Genomic DNA, 27,240 nt, shown 5'->3' on the forward strand with positions numbered 1-27,240 from the left:
TGGTGAAACTACAGGACACCTGTGGCATTAGATGGGTCAGCTGATCTGCTCAAATCACTGAGTACTGACTCAAAACACTGAGAATGTACTCAAATCACTGAGTACTTACAAGGGTTTTCTTTCCATGTGAAAAATTACAGAAAAAAGGTCTCAAAAGCTAAGATCTCTCTCTCTCTCTCTCTCTCTCTCTCTCTCTCTCTCTCTCTCTCTCTCTATATATATATATATATATATATATATATATATATATCAAGTACGCACTCCAGTGGTAGCTAGAGTACAAGCCCTCTAAGCCTCTTTGTGTGTGTGTGTGTGTGTGTGTGCGTGTGTGTGTGCGCGCGTGTGCATACGAGCATGCCTCCATCATCATTATCCTCTCCCCCCTCCCCCCCCATCCCCTCAGGTGTCGTCCTCAAGCTCATCAGGTCTATTCTAGCCTCTGAATAGCACACTGATTCACCTGTTGGACCGCCTCATGTGAGGTGTAAATAACCCAGTGAGTGTGCTGCTCTCTCATTGGCTTGGACACACACACACACCACCATGACTGCGTGTAACTGTGCAGTGCAGTGGGGAAAACACTACTACCAGTGGCAGTAATAATAATAATAATAATAATAATAACACCAAAAACAGCTAATTAATTTCTAAAGTGGACATCTATCTGAATATCCTTTAGCTCCTTAGTTCCTTCAGCTGGGTGTGAGAAGGTGTCCACTACTAAGGGCGGCTCATCATGAGCAGGTGAAGAGGTCAGCGGTAAGACCACAGTTCGTCTCAGCTCGCTATCTTCTCAGTATTGGCTCAGTATCGGCTCAGCCAGCAGAGCTACAGTGACCCAAGAGGCTTTGTCGTCACTGAAGATGATGGCATTCAGGAATCCTTCCTCCTTTCCCTGCTCTGTACTTCATGTTTGCTCATAATGTATTAGTTCATGGTGGTTTTGTTGTTGTTGTTGTTGTTGTTGTATTTATTTATTTATTTGTTTGTTTGTTTGTTTATGTATTTGCTGGCTATGTTCCAATCTCGATGTTTACTTGTTGTTCTTGTTCCTGTTCTTACATTTTCCAACCTAGACCTGCGGAACTCACACACTAAAATAATCTGCATCTGATTGAGGACCCACTCCAGTGCCAGAGACCCACTCCGCTACAGTTTAGCTCCAACACTGCTGGCTCTGATATTCAGAAGCTCCTGACGGCCTTGATAAACTGCACTGGAGGGTGTTGGATTAGGGTTGGAACTAAACTCTGCAGGGCGGCAGACCTCCAGGAGTGGAGCTGGGCTCTCCTGATTTAGCTGTTTCTCCTGCGTGTACACATTCCTTTCCATATATGGCACAATGTGAGCAACAGAGTTGCAGCAAATCATTTGGAAGGCAGCATCACCAAAGCCAACATGATTTACAACAGAGAGGATCAACAGAGAAGATCAACAGAGAGTGGATCGACAGAGTGGATCAACAGAGTGGATCAACAGAGAGTAGATCAACAGAGAGCACAGAGAGTGGATCAACAGAGAGGACAGAGAGTGGATCAACAGAGAGCACAGAGAGTGGATCAACAGAGAGTGGATTAACAGAGAGGACAGAGAGTAGATCAACAGAGATGACAGAGAGTGGATCAACAGAGAGTGGATTAACAGAGAGGACAGAGAGTGGATCAACAGAGAGGACAGAGAGTGGATCAACAGAGAGCACAGAGAGTGGATCAACAGAGAGTGGATTAACAGAGAGTGGATTAACAGAGAGTGGATTAACAGATAGCACAGAGAGTGGATCAACAGAGAGTGGATTAACAGAGAGGACAGAGAGTGGATCAACAGAGATGACAGAGAGTAGATCAACAGAGAGTGGATTAACAGAGAGGACAGAGAGTACATCAACAGAGAGCACAGAGAATGGATCGACAGAGTGGATCAACAGAGAGGATCAACATAGACCTTGGACCAAGATAGAGGACAGCAAGTGGATCAACAGACAGTAGATCAACAGACAGCAGATCAACAGACAGTAGTTCAACAGAGAGTAGATCAATAGGCCTTGGATCAACATGCAGTGGATCAACACAGTTGGGTGTAACTTCTATTTCCTCTGTGTGTGTGTGTAGCAGTATGTGGGTAAGAATGTGTGTCTAAAAGTGTGTGTAATAGTGTGTATGTGCAAAAGTGTATGTATAGGAATGTTTTGAGTAAGTGAGTAGGTGTGTGTGTAGGAGTTTGTCTGAGTGAAGGAATATGTGTCTAGACATGTGTAGAAATGTGTGTGTAGGATGTTTGTGTGAGTGTGTAGGAATGTGTTTATCAATGTGTGTGTGTGTGTGTGTGTGTGTGTGTGTGTGTGTGTGTGTGTGTGTGTGTGTGTGTGCGCAGAAGTGTGTGCAAAGGTGTTTGTGTCTGTAGAAGTGTGTGTATAGAAGTGTGCATGTGTGTGTGTATGTGCGCGTGTGTATGTGTGTAGAAATGTATGTGTAGGAGTCCACTGCAGTATGCTCTCTGGTCTTTTTGAGCGAATGAGCGAATCAGACACACTTTGATCAAGGCTTTGGGGGATAAGGGACCTCCCACTTACATTTTTAACCATGACAAAAAAAGTGTGTGTGTGTGTATGTGTGTGTGTGTGTGTGTGTGTGTGTGTGTATGTGTGTGTGTGTGTGTGTGTGTGTGTGTGTGTGTGTGTGTGTGTGTGTGTGTGTGTGAAGTCTACAGTGAGAGGATATGTGAAGAGGAGAGAGCAGTACACATACTGCATTGCCTGCTTCCTGCGTCAGGTTTAATACTGGAGAGAACGGGGACCATATACACAGTCTATATACAGTAAATGAGGGGGTGAGTACGAGAGAGGGGATAGAGAGAGAGAGAGAGAGAGAGAGAGAGAGGGAAAGAGAGAGAGGGAGAAGGAGAGAGAGAGAGAGAGAGAGAGGGAGAGAGAGAGAGAGAGAGGGAGAAGGAGAGAGAGAGAGAGAGAGAGAGAAAGAGGGGGAGAGGGAAAGAGGGAGAGAAGGAGAGAAGGAGAGAGAGAAGGAGCGAGGGAAAGAGAATCCATGTACACAAATGTTCTTTTCTCAGGAGCGTGGAGTGAGACAAGGCTGCAGCTTAAGCCCAACACTGTTCAACACCTACATCAGTGAATCGGCTTCCATTTCGGGCTCGCACTGCATGACTTAGAAATCAAACCTCTGCTCTGCATAGATGACCAGGTTCTGCTGACCCCCACAGAGCAGGGGCTACAACAGAACCTGGACCTTCTGGAGCGGTACCACCCAAACCGGGCCCTGACAGTGAACCTGAAAAACCCAGCCAGATTTCAGGGAAAGCGCATCCTGCTTCACGTTAGGGACACAAACCTCTACAGTTCACAGTTCAATTAAATTAAATGAAAGATTAGTGCAGAGGGGAATTTCATTCCTGCAGTCAATGAACTGAGAGAGAATACATAGAGGGTATTTTATGGAATCACACATCAAAGCTCAAATTTAGTCTGTTATAGAACCAGTTCTGCTCTATGGTAGTTAGCTGTGGGGGCCACTCTCAAATCAAAGTTTCGAACAATGGAACAAACAGCCATCTGAAATTGCGCACAATGAATGTTGTAAGAATATCCTGCAAGTACACAAGAAAATAACACATATAGAGCTGAATTAGGCCAATTTACACTATTATTACTTAAGATTCTGGCTACATTTATAAAACAGTGGCCTTCGACTCCTACGACTACGATGCCCTGCAATGCCAAGAGCTGAGCAGAGAAGAGTCCCCTCACACAGTCCTGACACAGCATTCATTAACAAATACCAGCACTGTGCCAAATCAGGACCAGTGTGACATACAAAAAATCAGACCAGTCAAAAGCAAAACTACAGCACCCACTGAAGCACACAAATACATGCACAAAGCAGTATCCGGTGCTTAAAATCCAGTCCCTAAAATGACACTGTAGCAGACTACCTGCTCACGGTGACTTAAACCCAGAACCACAGCCTGGCTATCCAGACTGGACGATATGAGAAGTCATGGCTGCCCAGAGAGCAGAGACTTTGTCAGCAGTATAAAAACCACACTGAAGAGGCAGAGCTGCACTTTCTCACTGAATGTGAAACATTCGAACCAATTACACAAAATTTTGTCTGATGTGAGCTGTCTAATACAGACAGAACTGACAGAACTGCCAATCTTAAGAAAAGTAAGAAAGCAGCATATCAGCTGGGCGATACACACACACACTCACACACACACACACATACACACACACATTCGCACAAACACACACACACACGGAGAGAGACAGAGAGAAAGAAGAATTGGTTTAGCATTTGCATTAAGAGATCGTATTGTTCAACAGAGATCGTAATTGGGTTTTTTTTTTGCAAATAAATCCTTTTCTTTTTACAAAGTAATGTTTAATTAACAAAAACAAAATACTCAAAGTCCTCAAGCCACACACACACACACACACACACAAACAGAGACTTGAACACATGATAGTGAAACATGCTACCGTCTGTACTTATGTGTTCATATGCACGTGTGTGTGTGTGTGAGTGTGAGTGTGTGTGTGTGAGTGTGTATGTGTGTGAGTGTGTGTGTGTGTGAGTGTGTATGTGTGTGTGTGTGTGTGTGTGTGTGTGTGTGTGTGTGTGCGTGTGTGTGTGAGTGTGTGTGTGAGTGTGTATGTGTGTGTGTGTGTGTGTGTGTGTGTGTGTTTGTTTGTACAGTCAATGATGTTTTCATGAGTTCTCTTTTCTCCTTGCTGTGAAAGACAAGCTCTGCTGCGTGTGCACTGCAAACAGGCAGAAGTCAGGGGGCGTGTTTCCAGCAGGCGGGGGCGTGGGGGTGGAGAGGGGGGCGTGTTTCCAGCAGGCGGGGGCGTGGGGGTGGAGGGGGGAGCGTGTTTCCAGCAGGCGGGGGCGTGGGGTGGAGGGGTGGGGGGGGCGTGTTTCCAGCAAGCGGGGGCGTGGGGGTGAAGGGGGGGGGGGGCGTGTTTCCAGCAGGCGGGGGGCGTGGGGGTGGAGGGGGGGGGCGTGTTTCCAGCAGGCGGGGGCGTGGGGGTGGAGGGGTGGGGGGGGCGTGTTTCCAGCAAGCGGGGGCGTGGGGGTGAAGGGGGGGGGGGCGTGTTTCCAGCAAGCGGGGGCGTGGGGGTGAAGGGGGGGGGGGGCGTGTTTCCAGCAGGCGGGGGGCGTGGGGGTGGAGGGGGCGTGTTTCCAGCAGGCGGGGGGCGTGGGGGTGGAGGGGGGGGAGGCGTGTTTCCAGCAGGCGGGGGCGTGGGGGTGGAGGGGTGGGGGGGGGCGTGTTTCCAGCAAGCGGGGGCGTGGGGGTGAAGGGGGGGGGGCGTGTTTCCAGCAGGCGGGGCATGGGGGTGGAGGGGGGGGGGGCGTGTTTCCAGCAGGCGGGGGCGTGGGGGTGGAGGGGGGGGGCGTGTTTCCAGCAGGCGGGGGCGTGGGGTGGAGGGGTGGGGGGGGCGTGTTTCCAGCAGGCGGGGGCGTGGGGGTGGAGGGGGGGGCGTGTTTCCAGCAGGCGGGGGCGTGGGGTGCAGGGGTGGGGGGGGGGCGTGTTTCCAGCAGGCGGGGGCGTGGGGGTGGAGGGGTGGGGGGGCGTGTTTCCAGCGGGTTGCGTCAGAAGAAGAGAGAGAGCAGCATCAGAAAGAACAGACGACGTAACGCTGGAAACAGAGCCCGGCGCGTGCCTGCCTCCCCTACTCCCACAAGCCCCGGCAGCAGTGTACCATAACAGGAAGTGGTGATGCAAAGGAGAGTTTGAAAATGGGAGGAGGGATCGAGAGAACAGGACAGGTGAGAGGAGGAGAATGAGTGGGCGGGGCCACGGGGGCGGGGGGGGGGGGGGTCAGAGTCAAGCGGAGTTTCCATCTCTGGAATGTGGTCAAGATTGACGGACCTCACACAGATGACAATCAGCCATAACACAGACCAGATACGGCTTTCTGTCTGTCTGTCTGTCTCTCTCTCTCTCTCTCTCTCTCTCTCTCTCTCTCTCTCTCTCTCTACCCCACATACAACTCAGAGTTGTGATTTACAGTGGAATTCACTTTTATCTCTTTCCCCAACATGCCACAACATTACTCTCTCTGTGAGTAAGAGAGAGAGAGAGAGAGAGAGAGAGAGAGAGAGAGAGAGAGAGAGAGAGAAAGAAAGAAAAAGGGAGGATGTGTACACGTTTGTGTGTTGACACGGACAGATACACAGATATCACCCTTCAAGTATCAGAAACAGAAATGAACAAATGAAACGTCCATGTGTTTACAAGAGCAGGAGTGATTTTGGGAGAGAGAGAGAGAGAGAGAGAGAGAGAGAGAGAGAGAGATGCTACACTGCCATCTACTGACAGATAGGATAGTATGATACACTATAGAAATCAGTGATGAATCAGTGTCTAATGATGGCGTGGTTCCCAATCCATCATTAGAACCCCATGGCCTGCGCAGGCAGGCACACACACACACACACACACACACACACACACACACACACACACACACATCCCCCCATGTGTGAGGGTGTGTTTACCCTACACACCTGATCTAACACATCAGTAAGCCCTTCACAAGCAGGGGTGTGAGCACAGTTAAAGCCACTAAACCCATGAGACTCAATCGTGCCCCTTAAATCCAAAACATGTTTATGGTTTTATGGGCACTTAGTTCAACAGAATGACTGTTGGCACCCTCACAGCTGACTCCAGTGTGAAGGCAGCATGGAAAATCTGGAGACACAGTCCCCCCAGAACAGGATCTGAGCATCGTGGCACTGGAACTGTCGACAATGGCACTAGGGGTCTGCTGAAGGGATCTGTGATGCTTCAACTGCCAGACATTTGTAGAACTTTTTCTGTCCAGGTGAGTGCCATGAAATCTGGATAAATAGTCCCAAATCCACATTAAAACACACGTAAAAGGTAACCTGTAATAATGTGGTACGATTTAAACAAATCAAGACAGAGAAAACAATTAAAAAATACCCGGGGGTATTTTAAAATTTTAAAGCGTGTCTGAAAATACTGTCTAGAGATGGCACTGAACGTGAACATGGGTAATACCAAAGTCTAAAAAAGACACCGGCGCTCGTCCATTTCTTTTTAAAGGTCAATACTGCCATCTAGTGGTCCACCCCAGAACCACAGACGCACTCTGCAGCTGTTCCTCAGTATCTAACCGGGCTCTCCGACTCGCCCCTGAGCGGGAGCACTCGGCTTGCTCTGCCGCCCCCTAGTGTTACCTACCAATCTCACCGTCACTCCAGCGTAGTTTGTTACTATTTCTGGGTGCCTTCCTACAGCTTCTGCCAGCAGCATTCAGCCCTGGCTGATCGGCGGATCAAGATGTCAGTTGGCAGGAGTCTAGAGAATATCCACACAGGTTAGTGTGGTCCAGACACTAATGACGGCCTCAGCCTTCAATAATGACAGATCGTTTCTTCTGTGAAACTCTCAGCAGTAAACAGTTTAAAATCTTGGAATCCAATTGCAGGTCCGTTCTTCCTGTTATGTAGGCAGTTCAACTATATATACACATGTGCGGCCTGTTCAGCTGTCTGAAATGTCCAATAGCTCGAAAAACAAATAAATAATGAAAATCTTCGTGTACTGCACCGGCATCAACATGTTGCCAAGACCAACTTTGCCTCAACACGTTGCCAATAGCAACTTTGCTTCCAGCTTTGCTCTGCAAGGCCACATCCATGTGCTGCAAATTGCTGAGCGTCATCGGCCGCGGTGGGCTACTATGGCGGGCTGCTAACGTTGTTAGCATATGGGCAAGGAAACATCAGAATTGGCAATGAGATCTTAGATTTAGCAGCAGGCAAAATTCAGCTACAGCTGTAACTTTGAGTTTACCATCAGGCAGGAGGGCATTAGCCGCAGTGACTCAATTCAGCACTAATACCTTTAGTGGTCCAAGAAGGTCCTTTATTTAACTAAGCACTAACAACAGGCATTAAATACATAAACGACAATAAGCAGATAAACATATTTACTGAACGACAATAAGGAAAGTAAAGAAAACATATTTACTGACAATTACAAGACCTCGATGTGCCGGTTTTTTTGTGTCCCGATCATAATAGTAACATACGGCGCTGTGTAGTTTTCAATCCAAAATCACATTCCTCTGTATTTAACTGATAACTATACAATAATATTAATAAGCTAACAATTTTAGAATAAAGCACCTTCAGTGCGGAGGCTCGGGTATCAGGCGCTTCTTCTTGGATCTACACGCCGCTGACGTTTTCTGTCCAAATCAGCCGCAAAGACTCGAGTAGACCTCAAGTTCGGTGTCAGTCACGTCGACACCGGGTACTGGGGGAAACTCAAGGGCAGGGGCGCTAAGTGCAGCGTGGCAGGTCATCACCGGCATCTGCCACGCTGTGGGTCTCCAACTCATACTGGCAAAGATATCGATTTAGCCCGACAGAGCCGTGGTTAAACCTTCACCCTCAGTAAGATTCATTTAACTGTTACGGTATTGCTAGTTCCAGTCATTATTCTTGGGGAAGCGGTGCCCGGGGTGGGGCTTTCTCTCGAGGGGTTTGTTTAAGTCAACTATTTGCCTTCGTGGTAGCTGGGAATGTAAAGGAACATGTTAAAAGTTAACGGTACTTTAAGTTAGGTCCGAGCTCTCCAGATGTCTCTCCTCTCTGCTAATAGGAGCTATTCAGCAGAAAGCAGACTTTCTGAAAGGTTCTCTATGCTTCAAGGGTTTGCCTCCTCTGAATCTGAGAGCTCACCGGAGGAGGTCTCTGCAGTATTCCAGCCAAAATAGGTTCTTGGGAAATGACATCATAGTTTTTAAGAAGTTTTAATTATAATGGGGACAGATGCTGTCTACCATGTCTTTGGTCTTTAGCAGTCGCTGAGTATGTTTGTGAGAGTGTGCGTGCGTGCGCTTTGCCTTCGCGTCTTCACACAGCGTGAAGTGTCTGAAGATGTGTTCCAGTAGCTAAAATTAGCAGGTTGTGGAGCTGGGCGTGTTGGGCTGGGCTGTCAGCCGCTGTGCGGAGGATGCTGCGGTGCGGGTGACTTTCACAACGGAGGACACCGAACCCGTCGCTCAGCACGCTCTGGCGGCACATGCCACCCCGTCTGCTGACTGCTTTATTTACTGCCTGCTCACCCCTCGCTATGTGTGTGCACCGACCGCTAAACGCTTGGGCACAGTTGCCCAGGAAGCAGGTCTTAATAAGTCCGCCGTGACCGAGGCGAGAGAGGCGGAGAACAGGACAAAGACTCGGGCGAGTCTGTACGACATCGACCTCAGCTAATCAACAGCAGATGTGACGGCCGGTGACACCAGCGGAGAGAACACAGTTTATTAACTCGTTTAACTTAAAGTGACACACAGAATACAAGGCTACGACCTTAGGTAACCTTTTGCCTTGGTATAAATGCAGCTTGGCTTGTGAGACAGCATAACCCTGTAAGGGCATCAGAGGTTTGTTTTCAATCATGTGAAGTTGACATTTATGTTTGGAATAGTTAAACACCATGCAATCTGAGGCATTTTAAATCGAGGGAGTCAAAGCGGAGTACTGTGATTACACATTTATGTCATGAAGTTCAGAGGCTCACACCTGGTTGACGTTTAGTCATAATTTTGTTTGACGCCAGTCTACTCCACTCACTTGCTCACAATGGCGCCTGTTCCTGTCTCTCGATCTTGTTCGGCTTTTCTTCTGTCTCTTCTGAAATGCCCTATTTCTTAATCTCTTATCTGCACATATCCTGCACTGCAAAAACTCATTTCAGGGAGGTGGCACTTGTCTGTCATTCTCTCCTCCGGAGCAAGGGCTCATTTTTAAATGCATGTTTCCAGTGTTTATTGAAAAGGGATGTTATGAATGAATGAACAGTCATTAAATTTTAAATAATGAGTGCTATTACTGCTCAACTATATGGCCAGTATAGCATAGCTTTCCCATTAGCCAAGCACATCAGATAGCTGGCTGTGTAATGTTAACCTTGTCATTAACTAGACTTAACTTGTTACTCAGCGGCGATAACTCCATTCTCTCTTGATTATAGTGTAGGGCGCACAGCTCACCAGCTGTCATTTGTTCTTTTCACGCTACAAACTTTAGCCCCTCAGCCTATCAGACACAGGAATTATGTATGACGCCACAGCAGGTATGAGTCACTGATGCACTGTATCATTATGTATGACGCCACAGTAGGTATGACTCACTGATGCACTGTATCATTATGTATAATGTCACAGTAGGTATGACTCACTGATGCACTGTATCATTATGTTTGATGTCACAGTAGGTATGACTCACTGATGCACTGTATCATTATGTATAATGTCACAGTAGGTATGACTCACTGATGCACTGTATCATGTATGATGTCACAGTAGGTATGACTCACTGATGGACTCTATCATTATGTATGATGTCACAATAGGTATGACTCACTGATGCACTGTATCATGTATGATGTCACAGCAGGTATGAGTCACTGATGGACTGTATCATGTTTGATGTCACAGTAGGTATGACTCACTGATGCACTGTATCATTATGTCATGGTAGGTATGAGTGATTAATGCACTGTATCATTATGTATGATGTCACAGTAGGTATGAGTCACTGATGCACTGTATCATTATGTATGATGTCTTAGCAGGTATGAGTCATTGATGGACTGTATCATTATGTATAATGTCACAGTAGGTATGACTCACTGATGCACTGTATCATGTATGATGTCACAGCAGGTATGAGTCACTGATGGACTGTATCATTATGTTTGATGTCACAGTAGGTATGACTCACTGATGCACTGTATCATTATGTATGATGTCATAGCAGGTATGAGTCACTGATGGACTGTATCATTATGTATGATGTCATAGCAGGTATGAGTCACTGATGGACTGTATCATTATGTATGATGTCACACTAGGTATGACTCACTGATGGACTGTATCATTATGTAGATGTCACAGTAGGTATGACTCACTGATGCACTGTATCATGTCATGGTAGGTATGAGTGATTAATGCACTGTATCATAATGTATGATGTCACAGTAGGTAGGAGTCACTGATGGACTGTATCATTATGTAGATGTTATGGTAGGTATGAGTGATTAATGGACTGTATCATTATGTATGATGTCACACTAGGTATGACTCACTGATGGACTGTATAATTATGTATGATGTCACAGTAGGTATGACTCACTGATGCACTGTATCATTATGTAGATGTCATGGTAGGTATGACTCACTGATGCACTGTATCATTATGTAGATGTTATGGTAGGTATGAGTGATTAATGGACTGTATCATTATGTATGATGTCACACTAGGTATGACTCACTGATGGACTGTATAATTATGTATGATGTCACAGTAGGTATGACTCACTGATGCACTGTATCATGTAGATGTCATGGTAGGTATGACTCACTGATGCACTGTATCATTATGTAGATGTCATGGTAGGTATGAGTGATTAATGCACTGTATCATTATGTATGATGTCACACTAGGTATGACTCACTGATGGACTGTATCATTATGTATAATGTCACAGTAGGTATGACTCACTGATGCACTGTATCATGCATGATGTCACTGATGGACTGTATCATTATGTACGATGTCACGGTAGGTATGACTCACTGATGCACTGTATCATTATGTATGATGTCACAGTAGGTATGAGTCACTGATGGTCTGTATCATTATGTATAATGTCACAGTAGGTATGACTCACTGATGCACTGTATCATGTATGATGTCACAGCAGGTATGAGTCACTGATGGACTGTATCATTATGTATGATGCCACAGTAGGACTCACTGATGCACTGTATCATTATGTCATGGTAGGTATGAGTGATTAATGCACTGTATCATAATGTATGATGTCACAGTAGGTAGGAGTCACTGATGGACTGTATCATTATGTAGATGTTATGGTAGGTATGAGTGATTAATGGACTGTATCATTATGTATGATGTCACAGTAGGTATGACTCACTGATGGACTGTATCATTATGTATAATGTCACAGTAGGTATGACTCACTGATGCACTGTATCATGTATGATGTCACAGCAGGTATGAGTCACTGATGGACTGTATCATTATGTACGATGTCACGGTAGGTATGACTCACTGATGCGCTGTATCATTATGTATGATGTCATAGCAGGTATGAGTCACTGATGGACTGTATTATTATGTATGATGTCACAGTAGGTATGACTTACTGATGCACTGTATCATTATGTAGCTGTCATGGTAGGTATGAGTGATTAATGCACTGTATCATTATGTATGATGTCACACTAGGTATGTCTCACTGATGGACTATCATTATGTATAATGTCACAGTAGGTATGACTCACTGATGCACTGTATCATGTATGATGTCACAGCAGGTATGAGTCACTGATGGATTGTATCATTATGTACGATGTCACGGTAGGTATTGTTCACTGATGCACTGTATCATTATGTATGATGTCACAGTAGGCATGAGTCACTGATGGACTGTATCATTATCTATGATGTCACAGCAGGTATGAGTGATTAATGGACTGTATCATTATGTATAATGTCACAGTAGGTATGACTCACTGATGCACTGTATCATGTATGATGTCATGGTAGGTATGTCACTGATGCACTGTATCATTATGTATGATGTCACAGTAGGTATGAGTCACTGATGGACGCATCTTACCTAGCAACGGTCCTTTAACCGAGTTGCACCCTGTGTGTGTGTCTCTCTCGCGCGTCCTCAAAAAAAAAAAAAAGATTCCTATGATATTGTGTATAATTTGCAGCCGTCAGGGAGCCCCTATTAAAATGCAGGAAACTCCCAAAACGTCCAGGAGAGATGGGACGTCTCGCTCTCTGAATAACTTGCAAGCGTACTGCTTACTGCATTGTTGCAATGACCTATTTTAAACTAGCATTATTCCAGTATATTCTAACTACCGTTTAATCAGACATTGCAATCAAATACGTGACCAGGTATAAAGTCTTTGGAGAGTCCTAAAACCCATTACCAAGGCACAACGCAGGATTAAAAAAAGCACAATTTCGGAACTCCCTCCCCAAGTCTGCGTGGGCGCCATTAATTGGATGCTAATGTAAAGCCCGTAAAGCGACGCGTGTGAGTGGATCGAATGATCTGCACGTAACAGGCGAGAGGCGCTTCAGCGCCCGTGCTGATCGGATGATGGATGGCAGGGTTGCGCGGCCGAAGGTCAGAGGCTCTGCCGCCATTTGAAGACAAAGATCACCAGCTCATGAGCAATAGCGCGAGCTGACAGCCGTCTCCGCGCTCCGTCACTGGACTAGTTTCAGACCAAGACTAGAGATAATATATATTATACATCATGCACAAGTATTACACAAATCTTCCCACAGAGTGTGCGCGAGGTTCACTGCGAGCCGCTTCTGTCATGAGGCAACCGACCCAACGGGAGCGAGCGTGCTAATTAACGGCAGCGTGGCAGGCACCGCTCCTGCCTGTGGCATCAATAATAGGTTTATCTGCTGCTATAAAAGAGCAAAGGTCGCAGTGTGTTTTTAGTAATTAATGTGGACTTCACTCGAACATATTTGACTATTTGCATACTTATATGTTGCAATACAAATGACATTTAAACAATACACAGTATTACAGAAATACTCAGGTAAAAGCGGATTCCATTCCTAAAGCTTGGTGTGTCTCTCTGGTGTCTCTCTGGTGAATTAGAATAGATAATTAGTTTAATTACGTTTGGGCGTAATGAGCCGTGTTCGCCATACCCGAGATTTGTTTGCGGTGGCGCAGCGGTGCCGATATCTTTACGGATGAGAAACGCACCAGCTCATTCAGAGTCAAATGGACCTCGAAATGGGAGAGAATAGTCCTTCAGACAAAAACGACACACACACAGCTTGATCTGTCCGAAGGCCGTTTTAATATGGGCGTGACTGGGACGTAACCCAGCGGTGGCGTCTGCATCCCTCCTTCAGAAATCAAAGCTGCACTTTGTCTTTATATTATGGGATCACACTTTTTTTTTCCCCCAGTGGACAGTGATGACCAGTACAGTGGGAGAAAATTGTGTTTGTCGTTTCTAATACCTTACGCCATGTGAACCTTTTTCACGTTAATGTTTTGAGAATGTGTCCTTACAAAGATGTTCCTGTGCCACTAGATGACAAGAAACAACAAAATCAACAAACCTACAAAAAAAAAAACCCCTACAAAATCAATAAAAAACTACAGGCAGTATACAAGATGCTCCAGAATGGCCCATTCCAGTTAGCAGTAGAAGACAATGGAAACTTGTGGTTTCCAGTAGTTACCATCACGTTGTATATGGAGCTTGCAGACCTGGATGTGTCTTCACACCGTAAGAGACCGGGGTACCCATAAAATGATCTGAACGGTTTTGTTTGTTTTGGGTTGTTTTTTAATTGGGGAATGAAATTTTATGAACATTTCAAATAAATCATCGCAGGTGATGAAAAGATCGATGTTTAAGGTTCGATCCCGAGCTTTAGCTGTGCGTAGCGGCCGACATGGGGGGGGGGGGGTTCACTGTGTTCGGTTAGGAATGACATCACAGGCTCTGTGTCTACTCACCCAGAGTGGAGTGGAGAATCAGGGGAAAGTCTTCATACTCAGTCAGATATCCCGAACAGGGTGTGACTGCGCCTGACACACCTGGAGCGAATGAGAAAAAAGAAGGAGAAAGAGAGAGAGAGGGAGAAAGAGAGAACGAAAGCGAGGAGAGAAAGAGGATGAGAGAGAGGATGTGAGAGTCAACAGCTACATTTCTTTTGAGATTGTCACTCGTGCAAAAATATGAACATTCAGCTGTAGCTCAGTGTTTTATTGATGTTCATGCTTTTGATACTCCTCTCTCCCCTAGACTTGCCAAACTCCCCAGGCCAAAAGCACTGACCTGGGATCAGTTGTAGCCTTTTTCATCCTACTAAGTCCAGTTAAATGAAACATGACAGAACCTGACCCTAAATCAAAACTCTTGCCCCAAGCTGCTTGCTCAATTTGGACTCAAGGTGGTTTAATCCCTCCACACATCTCCTGCTCAGGATCCTCTCTGCCACAGCCTGGAGTCCTGCGCCAGTCTCTCAGGCTAGTCCACGAATCTCCAAGGCTAGTCCACTAATCTCCCAGGAGTCCTGCGCCAGTCTCCCAGGCTAGTCCACGAATCTCCCAGGCTAGTCCATGAATCTCCCAGGAGTCCTGCGCCAGTCTCCCAGGCTAGTCCGTGAATCTCCAGGGAGTCCTGCATCAGTCTCCCAGGCTAGTCCACTAATCTCCCAGGAGCCGCGCCGTTTGCTCAGAGTAAACACTCTTCTCTGAAGCAGAGAAAGCTTTCCAGAACAACACACTGAGCACTCAACACACTGCTGCTCCAGAACACACACACGTGCGCGCGTGTTCCCAAGGGCCCTGGGGCAGCCAGTGAACAAGGTGTAAGCATGGGTAAGCGGGGTGTGCCGAGCTGGAGCTGTGAACAGAGATCACACAGAGGACCTGAAGGATGTCAGCTGGGACAGGCGAAAGGGGAGTTGCCCAGAGGGCAAACTGAAGGCAATTACACACTACTGTCCTGTTGTCCACAGAGGGGAATACAGAAAGAGAGAGATAGAGAGGGAGAGAGAAGTCTCACTGCTCAGTGGTCACACAGATGTAGAGAACAGAAGCAGGGCCAGGGTGAGTACAGAGGGATTGATGAGACTAGAGTGATTCTTGACGGATCAGATGGACGGGTCCGTGGCTGGATCAGTAACACACAGAGCTCCACTTCAACTCAGACGCCAGCAAGGTGGAAGTGGGGCACTGCTATGGGCGGGTATTATTAAAGATGAGCTAGTTGGACCTTTTTGGGTTGAAGTTGGACTCAAAATCAACTCCCAAACCTACTGCCAGTTTTTAGAAGACACTTTCTTCAAGCAGTGGTACATGGAAAAAGTCTGCATCTTTCAAGAAGGCCATGATTTTTATGCAGGACAGTGTTGCATCGCATGCATCAAAGCACTCCACTGCGTGGCTATCCAGTAAAGGCCTTAAAGATGAAAGAATATTGACATGGCCCCTTCCTCACCTGACCTACACCCGATTGAGAACTTGTGGACACTTCTTAAATGGAAGATTTGCGGTGAAGGAAAACAGCACAGCTCTCTGAACAGTGTCTGGGAGGCTGTGGTTGCTGCTGCACAAAAAGTTGATTGTCAGCAGATTAAGAAACGGACAGACTCCATAAATGAAAGGGTTATGGCTTATATTGAAAAGAAGGGTGGCTATACTGGTCACTGATTTTATTTATTTATTTATTGAAATGTCAGAAATATTTCTTTGTAAATTTTGAGTTGTTTGTTTAGTATTCTAACAGATGAAAATAAACAAGTGAGATGGGAAAATATCCATTTTTCATTTAGTTGCATAATAATTCTGCACACTAATAGTTGGCCAATAATTGACAGGAGAGGAAGAGGATGAGTATGGATGAGAAGAAACTGAAGGACAGTTTCTTCAGAATCAGGTTTACTGGTCAAGTATGCGAACACACACACAAGGTGTTTGGGTCTGGCTGTTGATCAATCAAGCACACCAGACACCATATACAAGCAGTACACATACGGACCACATACAGCACAGCAATAGGCAATATACATCAAGTTCCAGTATTTCATAGTGCTAACATCAGTAGCGACTATGTATGGGAGTGAAGCTGTGATAAAGCATTGTACAATGTTTAGAGCAGTGTGTTATGGCTATGAGTATCATTGTAGTTTAGAGCAGTGTGTTATGGCTATGAATATCATTGTAGTTTAGAGCAGTGTGTTATGGCTATGAGTATCATTGTAGTTTAGAGCAGTGTGTTATGGTTATGAGTATCATTGTAGTTTAGAGCAGTGTGTTATGGCTATGAGTATCATTGTAGTTTAGAGCAGTGTGTTATGGCTATGAGTATCATTGTAGTTTAGAGCAGTGTGTTATGGCTATGAGTATCATTGTAGTTTAGAGCAGTGTGTTATGGCTATGAGTATCATTGTAGTTTAGAGCAGTGTGTTATGGCTATGAGTATCATTGTAGTTTAGAGCAGTGTGTTATGGCTATGAGCATCATTGTAGTTTAGAGCAGTGTCTTATGGCTATGAATATAATTGTAGTTTAGAGCAGTGTTTTATGGCTATGAGCATCATTGTAGTTTAGAGCAGTGTTTTATGGATATGAGTATCATAGTTTAGAGCAGTATGTTATGGCTATGACTATTATTGTAGTTTAGAGCAGTGTGTTATGGCTATGAGTATTATTGGAGTTTAGAGCAGTGTGCTATGGCTATGAGTATTATTGTAGTTTAGAGCAGTGTGTTATGGCTATGAGCATCATTGTAGTTTAGAGCAGTGTGTTATGGCTATGAGCATCATTGTAGTTTAGAGCAGTGTGTTATGGCTATGAACATTGTAGTTTAGAGCAGTGTGCTATGGCTATGAATATCATTGTAATTTAGAGCAGTGTGCTATGGCTATGAGCATCATTGTAGTTTATAGCAGTGTGCTATGGCTATGAGTATTATTGTAGTTTAGAGCAGTGTGTTATGTCTATGAATATTATTGTAGTTTAGAGCAGTATGTCATGGCTATGAGACACAAGATGTTAAGGCACTGCAGATCCTGTTTCTAGAAGTTTCAGTACACAGGGTTCTACAGCACCTGATGAAGAGGAGCAGTAACGAGAGGTCGTGTCTAGGGTGCAAGGGACCTGGAATGATTGCTCCTTTCTGTTTCCTGCCCTTGCCAGGTTCTTGAGGAAACCCCATTATCCTGACAGGCTTTTGGGCTTTTGTACGATAACCGTGCTAAAGCCATCTAAAACAGGCCACCTCAGAACCACCCGGCATTCCTAGGGCACTGTTGAAAGTGGCATGACTTCAGTGTGGGGATTGATCTGTTTAATTCTACCCCTCCTGTTCTGTGGTGGGAAAATGTATCAATGGCAATAAAGTGAAATGCACACTGATCAGTGATCAATACACCGATCAATATAGTTAAGTGTACATTTAGATTTAGCCGTAAATCAGCCTGATGTGAGGACAGCCTTTATTGATCTGCATTTATCTCTAAATGTATATCACCATCATGGAAAAACCTCAAAGCACAATATAAGTCAGTGCCATTAATACAGAGGAAGAAACTACTCATTGGCTCATGAAGATTCGTATGCATACATTAGCATAGGTTTTGCATTATTTTAGCATAAATTCATTAATGGGGTTGACAAACCCCTCTGTGAAATGTGTTTGTTAGTTGTCTGACCTCTCTTGCCTGTTCAAAGGGGTTTATTTCCAACACAGGGGACTATATGTGAATTTTTTTGCATCATTACAGTGTGGATATTTAACTGAAATGGCTGTTTTGATTGCGGTGTGTCTACGCACTTTCAGTGATTGACTTGTGATCCTGATGCACTCGTGCAAAAGGTGTGTAAAAATCATATAATCACGAGTCCGTGTGTTGCTTATTATAAAATATAGTTTTCATGCAATTATGGCCCCTTTCAAACACTTACAACTTTGACACATACAGGTCTTGTGCTATATAAATGTTTTTAATATCTAATGCCATGTATATTAAGTAGCTTTTGTAATTTGACTGAGTATGCTAGTTCTATACCGGGTATTTATGTTTTTAACTGTTGTCAATGAAATATATGTTTCCTCCAGGGCATATTACGGATGATTTGCACACGGGGAAGGGCATCATATGAGTGACTTTGGAAACATATTGAGGGGCACAGTAAGCTACCAAGTTTCCACTAGCCCACAGCAAGTCTCCTTTAGCCACCAGCAGGTCAGAAGCGATTCCTCTTAGAGCAGATAACAGAGAAGAGGTGTGCTTGTAGGTGTGCTTGTGTTAGTCTTTCAGCTGGTCACTTGAACATAATGATAGAGACCCTTGAGCGTCGAGTGTCCAGGAAAGATCGGTCAGCTTGACGTGGTCAGCTGCTGTGGTTGGGCCCATTTACCACAGGGGCCTCCATTTTTTCTGTGTGACATTTTGAGATAGTATGGTGAGATTAAGAGACTCTGTGTGTGTGTGTGTGTGTGTGTTTGACATTAACACATGTGGTCATGCTGGATGTTTAGTCTTACCAGTGTAAGGAGGACAGGATGGTGAAGCTGTTCCAACCAGGTGAACGAAAGAACAAAACTCCTCCGAATTTCCCTGGAAGGGCAGAGAGAGAGAGAGAGAGAGAGAGAGAGAGAGAGAGTCAGACCTTATGACCACCTTTTCTCTTTATCAGTCAATAGGACATGCAGTTCGACATCAGCTCAAAGTAAATAATGAGTTTTCCCCCAAAGAAACCAGCACATTTATTCTTGCACATACATCATAATTGACCCAGATCCAAGAAACCCCAGCAAATTAAAAACTAATCCTAATAGTGCTTCACCTTAAAATACTTTACAGCGTTACGAATGCATCGCAGTATCCTCAATAAATAAGTGTGTTACATATGCGTTCGATTATTTTGACCGTCGTGTTCGGACAAGTTGTGGTAGCTAGCGATGACAGTCAGGTCTACTGGGATACCGGCTGTTAATTTACCCTCTCGCTTTGCACTCAACCCACAACACACCTAATTGATCTGCTGATTGATTGATTGATTGACTGTGCCATTCCTCTCACTCCCCACAAGGCCAGACCTGAGTAATCGATAACGGTGTGTTCAAAACAAGCTCATACTTGAACTACTTTCACTCGCAGACCCAAGCAATCAATGGCATGGAAAGAGCACAGGATAAGGAGACAGCACTTTCATACAGCATCAAAACAAACTAATCAATGACGGAGCATGGGCCAAGTGCTTCCAATGAGACATTGCATATACATTTAGAACACCTAAGAAGCTTTATATACCATTTTGCTTGCAAAGCTGATGAAGGACGTCTGTCGTAAACGTTGTTTCTCTGGAAACTGTGTACTTTACTACAATGTTGAATATCTCTACAGTACACTGTTGTCCCGGAATGTTCTTTGGAGATATATATATATATATATATATATATATATATATATATATATATATATATATATATATATATATATATATATATATATATATGCTTTCAAAATGTTTTTCAAATGTTTTCAGCAAAATAATAATAATAATATTGGACTAAAGATAACGGAGCCTATTTGGTCCTTGACTTTTTTTTTCTGTTTTCTCTGCGAGACACACCGTACCATTCCCGGACGAAACAAAAAACGAACACAAAGGGCAGCGCCAAAAGCGACGCCTTTTGTTCCCCTCACTGTTTCAGCGGCGTCTCCACCGCGCTCCAGAGAACCCTCTCTTCATTTAGCGCACACCGCCTAATTATGCACGACTAGCTGTTTACCCGCATGATCAAAAGGTTCTTCTCTTTCCTGAAGTGCACTCCAAAATTGGCTGCGCCAAGCGTAGAGCGCCGGCGTTCTGGCCCCGCCCACACGGAACACGCATTAATTAGCTTGCATAATTAGCGTAATGAGTTGCGGAGGCGCGGTCCCGGACACCTAAGACGCCATGCTAATGCGCGCCTGTCCGCGGCAATTGCGCGCACTCGGGGAGGAGACGAATGAGCTAACAAATGGTCTAGCGCGACGCTAATCGTTTTAAATGTGTTCGCATTAAAATCGTCGCAGTCGCTCCAGAAGTGATCATTAAAAAACAAACAAACAAAACAAAACAGCGCAATACATCGGTACAGACGTAGCGCTCGCGGTTCGCCTGTTAACATGTCTTAACGAAAGAACAAGAACATGCCGATTCCTGTAACGGGAAATAAAAGTCTGACCAGATGGGATCACACGTCCAGGCTCAGAGCAAATCTGTAACCACTCTGAGGTGTTCGCTGCCCTTCCCATCGTGGCCCACTGCCGTTCGACTCTAAATTCTATTTCAACTATTTTCTAGTTTAACCCTACAGTAAAAACCTGTTCCCTCTTCCGTCTTTTTCTGTGTCACATGGTGTGATGGAAGCAGCCGACGCATGGTCAACTCCACTGTGATAATCTATGATGGATGATGAATGAGTTTCCTGGGACTATAGAGCACATGGCAGACTTAGCAAACCAAGGACAGGTCCAGGGAGGGGGAACAGTGGCTCAAGGAAAAAAAGGCAGACACTGAGATGTGAATAATATAATCATCAGCATTATAATTCACTTCTACTGCTTCAGCTAAATATGTTCAGCTTGATGTCCATTTAAAAAAAAAAAACCTGATTCTTTGGCAGAAGTGTACTACATGCCCAGGCAGAATGAGTGAGTGCAGGCGGGTTCTCATAGTTCCACGGGGAAGACAGACAACCCTAATGACCAATAAGCTTTGAGTGAAAGGGCTCCAGGTCAAAGCTGTCTTTAGGACATATCCAACAATACAGTCCCTGGGCCCCTGTAAAGCTCATATCTGAACAGCTAGCTACCATGAGCTTGAAGCTATAGTTTACAAGTGTATAGTACTAAAACCTGATATAGCACAGGATTGCCTTCAGTCAATCAACCAAATTGCATGGTTTCTCATCCAGGTATTAAACCCCACATACCTTTTCTACAGTGAAAAGGAGCTCACAGATCCTGATCACGCGCTGGAGTTCTAAATTTAACCTTCCCCTCGCGTGTGATTAAAACTTTAACTGGGGGCGGAGAGGCGAGCTGCTTCACACCACACCGCTTTCGTTGTTCACGGCAGGTGTGCTCTGCTGGTTCTCTCGGGCACTTGGTGCCTAAGACACATCACACATTTATCTGACACCATTCTGTCAAAGCGCCGCGCGGCGCAGTGCTGGCCCGTCTGCCGCTCCGCAACACGTGCTCGGCACGAAGGAAAAGGAGGTCTCGCGGTTCTCCGACAGCAGGCGGCGGCTTAGCGCGCGTGTGCGCGCGCATGCTCGGGCCCTGCGCCCAAAACGTCACGGTCAGTAGCGCCGCGCAACGGCACGCGGCAGGGAGAACACGGGAGATCTGCGGCTGGCAATTACATAACGCGCCAACGCTGCCGCTTGCGTTCATTTCCCCCGTATGTTTACGAGGGAACTGAAACAAATGAGTATTTACGCGGGGTTAAGAAGCATACTCCGTGACCTTAAATGTGCAGTTATCTCGCTACGGAATTGAAACACTGCGTGCGCAATAATCAGGTTGCTGAATGTCAGCTGCAGAGCTACACCCTTGCCACGCCCAGGAACGAAACTAAGCTTTTAGGGAACTTTTAAATATAGACGCGTTGTGGTCGGTAGTTATTTTTAAAAATGTTTGAGAGAAACGCGTCTTCTCGAGGTGTTACATCCTTTCAAAGGACCGTAATTATTATATCCCAAACAGGTGTGCACGAGCTTTGGCGAGCGTTACCCCGGGAGAGCTGCTCGCGTTAACGGCGCGATGCTTCAAAGTGCGGCGCGCCACCAGCAGCGGGCATTTGGAGCGGCAGCTGGACTGCTCGCCGACAGCACGTCCGTCTCTCCTGCTTGGCGGCCGTGATTAGCAGTGATGTTTCCGGCCGTGACGGAGGCTTCGGGGGCGCACGGTAACACGGGGGGGAGCGCACGGCTGAGTGCGCTAGCCTTCGGGCGCGTTCCGTCAAGGCGGAACGGCAGCGGGTAAAAGCGGAAAGCGGGTGACTGAGGCCCGATCCTTATCCTTTAAAACGCCACGCGTGAAGAAGGAGGTGGCAGAGGGGTGTTGGGTTCAGATAAGGGATGGACACGGAGAGAGATACTGCGGTGAAAGAAACGGCAAGACGAGAGCTGAGATCGAGTGAAACCCAAAGAGAAAAGAACGCCGGGGAGAAAGAAAGGGAACGCATTAAGAGGAGGGGGAATCTAATAAAGGGAGATGCGGCGTCTGGTTAAAGGCCTTTTAAGAAACTCTAGCCTCGAGCACCCCCCACCCCCCATACCTGCACGCGCCCTGCTGAAAACGATAGCATTGATCATATACTATAAGACTATTTCCTGGCCTAGACTACCTGGCACTGAGCTCTATACGCCGCCTAGCTGAAAGCATCATCTTCCAGCTCACCATCCCTAGGGAGCATCCATCCATCAATCCATCAGTCCATCCATCCATCTTTACTGTCTTATTTCTCCCCATTCTCCTTCTTAAATGTAAGGAGCAGCTATGAATGAATTTCACACACTATCTCTCTCTCTCTCTCTCTCTCAAAGCCCTAGAGGTTTTTCAGGTCAACAGATCAACCAGATTGAATAAAATAATGCATACTGTATTTGAGATTTATTATATAATGCCTTGAGATTTATTATATAATAAATCTTTATTCTGTGTGTGATTTGTGTGTGCGTGTGTGTGTGTGATTTGTGTGTGTGTGTGTGTGTTGTGCGCGTGTGATATATGAGGTGGAGAGAAATGAAGGGCGTTTTTAGGTCATGCAAATGCAGCGCATCCCTCTCCAAACATACACACACACACACACACACACACACAGCTCTGTCGTAACTGGATTAATCTGGGGGCTCTGGGAGTGACTCCTTGCTGCGCTTAAGTAGGCCAGACAGCAGGGGGCGGAGCATGGAGCAATGGTCATAAATCTGAGAGAGAGAGCGGGATGGAGGGAGAGGTGAGGGAGAAAGAACATGGGGAAGAGAGGAAAGAAACCAAGTTAAAAGAGATAAACGATGAAGGAGATGATGTCTGAAAGAAATACTCATAGAGCAAATTGGAAAGAAAGAAAGAAAGAAAGAAAGAAAGAAAGAAAGAAAGAAAGAAAGAAAGAAAGGAAGAAAGAGTGTAGCCTGAGAGAACAGAGGAAGAATGAGATATACAGGAGATGGAGGTGGTGGTGGTGTGTGTGTGTGTGTGAGTGTGTGTGAGTGTGTGTGTGTGAGTGTGTGTGAGTGTGTGTGTGTGTGAGTGTGTGTGTGTGTGTGTGTGAGAGTGTGTGTGTGAGTATGTGTGAGTGTGTGAGTGTGTGTGTGTGTGTGTGTGTGAGTGTGTGTGAGTGTGTGTGTGTGAGTGTGTGTGAGTGTGTGTGTGTGTGAGTGTGTGTGTGTGTGTGTGTGAGAGTGTGTGTGTGAGTATGTGTGAGTGTGTGAGTGTGTGTGTGTGTGTGTGTGTGTGTGTGTGAGTGTGAGTGTGAATGTGTGTGTGTGTGTGAATGTGTGTAGGTCTCAAATTTACCACAAGTCGGTGCTATTGATCTAGTAATGCGTGACACTACTGGTGACCCAGATATACCAGCACACGTAATAGTGTGAGAGGGGACTCACCACTGCACTAGAGATTCACATAAACAAACAGAGAACCCCACCCTCTAGTTGTATATGCACATACCTTCATTTATATATAGAGATTCTCATATTCTCCCAAATTAATCATGGGCTCTGAAGTCTATTTTCACTGTAGACATTAAATTAAAAAAACTATTATAAGGAGAGTTTAGAGATGTCTGTTCTGATCAAGATGAAGTTAGAGCCCCATCTAATGAGTTATGGGATTTGTAGGCTTTTGTAGGTTAAAGTTGGCTCTGTCTGAGCTGTTACAGGGCAGGTTTGCCAGATTGCGTCAGCATAATAGAGAAGCAGGGTGCAGGAGACAGACAGGCTCCATTTAAAATGCAGCAGGCTTGCGACAGATACACCTGTCTGGCTGTCTGATGGACAGTCTCACTAAGGCCTAAACTTTCACACCCAGCCCAGAAACAAGAAGAACTATGTAGCAGACATAATAGATATAACATATTTATAATCTATATATAGATTATATAGTTTTAGAATCTAGAGTTATTTTTCTGTAGTAGCGCTTTGGGCAACAATGAAGTCAAACTATTAAGGTGTTCTATCATTTTCTAGAATTCATTCCTGATTGTATTCCAAAAACTCCCAAAGACCTGGATCTGGACTAATGGGGAAAAAAACCCTCTAATTTATTCAAAGGTATGCCAAAAAAACAAACAAACAAAAAATATGAATTCAACATGCCATTACCCCAAACGTACTCCAGCACATTTCAACTGAGCTTTTGCCCTGTATAATTAAGGTATATTGGTACATACAAATCCACACTGGAATCTCTGGAATCTCTGGATGAACGTATTCCATGACCTACTCTCTCATTACCAAACTTTATGTTGATGAATGATGCAAAAGGCGCTAATGGCTCATGAAAGTGGGGCGTCATACTGGGGTGCGGGAGCTTATAACATGGCGGGGCCGTATGATGTTGGCAGGATCTTACAATGTGAGCGGGGCCTTACTGCTTGGCGCTCCAATTCAAGGAGTGCCACTTTATAAAATGAGAAGGATCCCAGGAATTAAAAAGGATGCCTACTAACACATTTCACACACTAAAACTCAAATCTGCCTATAGCCATTACAATCTTTCACACACTGTTTGGCTCTAATAGTCACCATCCTCGGGGCAGCTACTGCCCTTATGGTGAAGGACCCACGATTTTAAAGGCTTTTTATTTTCCCAAACTTTTCTGCAGGAATGAAAATGTTTCTTTTTGGAACCGTTGTGCTCTCTTGGAAAGAAAACACCTGATACTGATGAGTTTGAGAAGGAGGAAAGGAGAGGAGAGGTTGTTCCTTGACGACTAAAGGACCGCAGTGGTATATGAGCTATAAAACCACGCAGACAAAACTCTGATTTAGTCTCTCACTCTCGTGCGCCCGCACACGGCGCAGCTGTGCACAGTAGCTTTAATGAACCGTGGTGGCGAGTTCCATGCAGCACTGTCCTGGAATGCTGGGAACCGGAAAGCCTCATAGACAATATGGAGGAAACATAGCCACGAAACTTAGCAGCCACCCCATGGGGCAAGAGACATGCAAAAATAAAAATGAAAACAAAACAAATCTTATAAACAGAACACCAGAGTATTCCTTTGTGTGTGTTAATGAGGGATGGAGAAAGAAGTCCCCCACCGTCGACGCATGTGAGAATTGTTTATGTTTTGATTAAATATTCCATTTTGGCATGCTGATGTATTCCGCTATAGGGACTTTCTGCTTCTGCTGCCTTTCTGGAATATTATTCCCCAAATGGACGGCTTTATTGCGACCCTCAGAAGTAGGACACTGTTTAAATATTCACTCACTCACGTTGCATGCGAGTCTGGGTCAAGTCAATTTTACCTATACAGTGCTTTTTTTTTTTTACAATGTTACAAAGCAGCTTTATGGAGATCCATGTCTAGACACCTAATGAGCCCACTGCACTCAAGAGTGGAGAGGGACAGCTTCATATGTCCTTTGTGGATGAGAGGAAGACAACTCAAAAATGGATCCTGCCCACCTCTTGGCAACTCTGGACAGTTATTTGTGGTTTGAAAGATACTTGAAACAGTTCTTTGTGCTAAAAAATTTAAAGATTTATATTTATAACCTGAAACACACCTGATCTCTATTCAGCCTCATATCCCCTTCTATCTCTCTTGTTTTCTCTCCCTCACACACACACAGACACAGATATCCTACACATTTGGTCCTCAAGGATGAACAGAGAAGAACATGGTCAATTTAAGTTAAACAAGATACCATCACCAGCCATCCAGTAGGGGTCACTGTTGAGCCCCTTTTTATTCTGACTGCACCTGTCACGCCTGTTCAGGCTCTTTATCTTATTTTCCCCCATTATAAACAAGCAAACACAAACAGACAAATGAATAAACATCCCGTAGTAGTTCACGGAAATTGGTACGGCAGTGGGGTCACGGCGAAGTTACGGAGGGGCCGGGCGGTGTCTAGGACGACAGCGTTGCCTTGCTCCTCTCTGGCTGTGCTATAATGGGGGATTGTGGGACACTCCCTTAAAATGGTTCTGTCGTCCACATTTGGAATAACAACAGTGTATGAGGTTCTGTTTGTGCCTGCAACAACGTGTCCCCATGAGGACAGAAAAAATGCAGGCACATAAACAGCAGCCTTTGTTTGAACTAAGAAAACCCAAATATTCATTTTAATGTTAAGGTCCATGGAAATATCCCACATCTATAGCAGAGTGTGTGTGTGTGTGTGTGTGTGTGTGTGTGTGTGTGTGTGTGTGTGTGTGTGTGATTCAGTAGGAAGTATGTCCCTGTTCTGACCTCAGCAGTGCCAAGCACCTACACTAAATTGTCCCTGACTCTGTAGTCTTACCTCGTTCAGAGACCAAGTTTATGCTTTTATAGACAAAAACACAAACTGAGCGAAATGTTCTGTTTTTGGTGGGGTTTAGGAAGTGGGAGTGAATGGAACAAC

General features: G+C 45.2%; 1 protein-coding gene across 42 annotated transcripts in view; it reads right to left on the reverse strand.

Annotated features, from left to right (window-relative positions):
• The window catches only part of ptprda (protein tyrosine phosphatase receptor type Da), a 405,006-nt gene that overhangs the window by 250,729 nt on the left and 127,037 nt on the right, over positions 1 to 27,240 (reverse strand). For all 42 annotated transcript variants that reach the window (XM_081714645.1, XM_081714647.1, XM_081714666.1 and 39 more), the window contains exons 5-6: positions 19,150 to 19,222; positions 14,611 to 14,691 (exon numbers count right to left, since the gene is read on the reverse strand). The gene's annotated coding sequence lies outside the window, so the exon portion shown is untranslated. The remainder of the gene's footprint in view (positions 1 to 14,610; positions 14,692 to 19,149; positions 19,223 to 27,240) is intronic.

Source organism: Electrophorus electricus, chromosome 5, assembly GCF_041902795.1.
Source record: "Electrophorus electricus isolate QZ-2024a chromosome 5, ASM4190279v1, whole genome shotgun sequence".
Lineage (NCBI taxonomy): Eukaryota > Metazoa > Chordata > Actinopteri > Gymnotiformes > Gymnotidae > Electrophorus > Electrophorus electricus.